We start from the raw sequence: 3,918 nt of genomic DNA, 5'->3' as shown, positions 1-3,918 counted from the left end.
TCGGGCCAGCCAAGTCTGGTCTGCAATGGAACAGTGACCAAGAATGGGCCTCCTACCTCTCTATGAGAAAGAGCCCAGGGCTAACGTGGGCACTCTGTGCCCCAGTGCCAGCACTGTACTTCGAACAGAAGATCTCCAAGCCCCATGCCCGAGTCATCTGTGTTCATAGCCTGTACCAAACAAGATCTGGCCTAGAGCAAGGGCTTGGGGATATTTGCAACAATGAGCTTTGGAGGGCCAAGGAAACAAAGTGCCCAGTGGCTCTGCCCTGTGCTACCTTCCCCTAAACTGGTTTGGGCTACTGCTTCCACCAAATAACAACTAGAATTTGAATTGCTGAGCCCAAGGAAAGGAAAACAAAACAGGCCAAGGTGGGCAGGGCACATGGCTCACGCCTATAATCCCAGCACTTTGGGAGACCGAGGTGGGCAGATCACTTGGAGTCAGGAGTTTGAGACCAGCCTGGCCAACATGGTGAAACCTCATCTCTACTAAAAATACAAAAATTAGCAGGTTGTGGTGGCGGGTGCCTGTAATCCCAGCTACTCAGCAGGCTGAGGCAGGAGAACTGCTTGAACCCAGAGGTGGAAGTTACAGTGAACCAAGATCATGCCACTGCACTCCATCCTGGGCAACAGAGTGAGACTCCATCTCAAAAAACAAAAAACAACAGGCCAAGATAGGAGGGAGAGAAAGCTGCTGACACCCCCCATTAGCCTGGTTATTCCTATTTGGTCTCCCACATTAGGCACTCTCCCCCAGCATGTACATAGGGTCCAGTTTTCTCCTTTATGCAAGCAAGGCCTGACCCCAAAGTCCTTTAGCCTTAGTTTCTGTATCCCCTGTCTCAGGGGCTCCAACACCCACCTCCCTCCTCCTGAGGCCCCCTAGACTTGATCCGCAGGGCACACTGACATGCAGGCTGCTCAGCTAGGCCTCAGAAGCCTTTCTCCAAGAGCCAGGCTTTAAGCTCCTGGTCAAAGTAGCCCTTGATTCACAGGGTACCTGTCACCTCATTGACCTGGGTGACAGGTGTCTTCCCCAGCAGTGGGCCCAGAAGATCTTCCACATCTTTCTGCAGGGCCCAAATGTCCCCTTCCACTTTCCAGATCACAGTCATCTGCTGGTTGCCATGCGTGATGTCCTTGTAGACAGGGATGTTGTGCATCCGAGAGCGTCATACAAAGTAGGGCAGGTTGGGTGGGGGGTCTCTGGGAGGCTGCCAGCCACTAGGGGTAGGATAATGTTCATGTTTTGGGGGATCTGGGATCCTCGTAGCTGGTAACAGGTGCTCCACAAACTGATATTCATCCACAGACTCCACAAAGCTGGGGTAATCTGGAGGGCCCTGCGTCTGACTCAACAGCCGTAGCTGGCAGCCCCGCTGGACACCAGTTCTCCATCCCCGCAGCGCAGCCCGGAACATGGTAACTGCCATCTTGACCGAGACCCACTGTTAATCTGATGGACTTCCCTTTGTGGGTAACCTGACCTTTCTCTCCGGCTGCCCTTAATATTTTTTTCTTAATTTCAACCTTGGTGAATCTGACAATTATGTGTATTGGCATTAAACTTCTTGAAGAGTATCTTTGTGGTGTTCTCTGTATTTCCTGAATTTGAATGTTGACCTGCCTTGCTAGGTTGGGGAAGTTCTCCTGGATAACATCCTGTAGAGTGTTTTCCAACTTGGTTCCATTCTCCCCATCACTTTCAGGTACGCCAATCAAATGTAAGTTTTTTTTTTTTTTTTCACATAGTCCCATGTTTCTTGGAGGCTTTGTTTATTTCTTTTCAGCTTTTTTTCCTCTAATCTGGTCGTCTTGCTTTATTTCATTGAGTTGATCTTCAGTCTCTGATATCCTTTCTTCAACTTGATTGATACAGCTATTGATAATTGTGCATGCTTCATGAAGTTTTTGTGCTGTGTTTCTCAGCTCCATCAGGTCATTTGTGTTCTCGCAACTGGTTATTCTAGTTAGCAATTCCTCTAACCTTTTTTCAAGATTCTTAGCTTCCTTGCATTGGGTTAGAACATGCTCCTTTAGATTGGAGGAGTTTGTTATTATCCACCTTCTGAAGCCTACTTCTGTCAATTCGTCAAACTCATTCTCTGTCGAGTTTTGTTCCCTTGCTGGTGAAGAGTTGCAATCCTTTGGAGTAGAAGGGGCATTCTGGTTTTTGCAATTTGCAACCTTTTTGCGCTGGTTTCTCCCGATCTTTGTGGATTTATCTACCTTTGGTCTTTGCTGTTGGTGACCTTCAGATGGTGTCTCTGAGTGGACCTCCTTTTTGTTGATGTTGACACCATTCCTTTCTGTTTGTTAGTTTTCCTTCTAACAGTCAGGCCCCTCTGCTGCAGGTCTGCTGGAGTTTGCTGGGGTCCACTCTAGACCCTGTTTGCCTGTGTATCACCAGCAGAGGCTACAGAACAGCCAAGATTGCTGCCTGTTTCTTTCTCTGGAAGCTTTGTCCCTTGGGGCACCTGCCAGATGCCAACCAGAGCTGACAGACACATATGAAGTGTCTGTCAGCCCCTACTGGGAGGTGTCTCCCAGTCAGGATACATGTGGGTCAGAGACATGCTTGAGGAGGCAGTCTCTCCCTTATCAGAGCTTGAACGCTGTGCTGGGAGATCCGCTGCTCTGTTCAGAATTGTCAGGCAGGGATGTTTAAGTCTGCTGATGCTGTGCCCACAGCCACCCCTTCCCCCAGGTGCTCTGTCCCAGGGAGATGGGGGTTTTGTCTATAAGTGCCTTACTGGGGTTGCTGCCTTTTTTTCAGAGATGCCCTGCCCAGAGACGAGAGCTCTAGAGAGCAGTCTGGCTGCAGTGGCCTTGCTGAGCTGCAGTGGGCTTCACTCAGTTCAAACTTCCTGGGGGCTTTGTTTACACTGTGAGGGGAAAATTGTCTACTCAATCCTCAGCAATGGCAGACGCCCCTTCCCCCACCAAGCTTGAGCATCCCAGGCCGAGCTCAGACTGCTGTGCTGGCAGCGAGAATTTGAAGCCAGTGATCTTAGCTTGCTGGATTCCATGGAGGTGGGACCAAGCCAGACTACTTGACTCCCTGGCTTCAGCCCCCTTTCCAGGGGCATGAATGGTTCTGTCTCGCTGACATTCCAGGTGCCACTGGGGTAAGGAAAAAAAAAAAACAAAAACAAAAACCAGCAACTCCTGGAGCTAGTTTGGTGTCTGCCCAAATGGCCACCCAGTTTTGTGCTTGAAATCCCAGGCCCTGGTGGCATAGGCACCAGAGGGAATCTCCTGGTCTGCTGGTTCCAAAGACCACGGAAAAAGTGCAGTCTCTGAGCTGGAGTGCACTGTTCCTCCCGGTACAGTGGTACAGTCTCTCATGGCTTCCCTTAGCTAGGGGAGGGAAATTCCTCGACCCCTTGTGCTTCCTGGGTGAGGCAGTACCCTACCTTTCTTTGGCTCACTCTCTCTGGGCTGTACCCACTGTCCAACCAGTCCCAATGAGATGAACTGAGTTCCTCAGTTGGAAATGCAGAAATCGTCTGCCTTTTGTGTTGATCTTGCTGGGAGATGCAGATAGGAGCTGTTCCTATTTGACCATCTTGCCAGCCAGGGCCTAAGTTTTCACATCACGTATTTACCACAAATAGGCAACAATGGAAACCAATGTCACTCTCTACTGCACTGCCTCAAAAAGGCTGCTCCAGTCATTGATTTTTGAATGTGGTTAAGCATAAACATTTTTATTTTTCCCTTTGCTTTGTTTGCGAGGGTCATCCTAATTCAGTCTGATATCTTTTGGAAAGATTTCTTCTTGTTTTATTAAGAAATAATTACTTTTTTCCATTTAACTAAAAACATATACAACTTCCATCAGAATTGCTGATGTATATTTACCCTTTTAGTCATACAAATTGCAGATAAATATGTGGTTTTTACTTAACTC

The 3,918-nt window shown here is 48.6% G+C and overlaps 1 pseudogene across 1 annotated transcript; it reads right to left on the bottom strand.

Annotated features, from left to right (window-relative positions):
• Positions 1-209: 209 nt before the first annotated feature.
• LOC101005402 lies at positions 210-1,475 on the bottom strand (annotated as a pseudogene). Its single transcript, XR_163785.5, has one exon. The product of XR_163785.5 is annotated as a 39S ribosomal protein L49, mitochondrial-like (transcript).
• Between the last annotated feature and the right edge of the window lie 2,443 nt (positions 1,476-3,918).

Source organism: Papio anubis, chromosome 5, assembly GCF_008728515.1.
Source record: "Papio anubis isolate 15944 chromosome 5, Panubis1.0, whole genome shotgun sequence".
NCBI lineage: Eukaryota > Metazoa > Chordata > Mammalia > Primates > Cercopithecidae > Papio > Papio anubis.
This window is presented reverse-complemented; position numbering and strand designations above follow the sequence as displayed.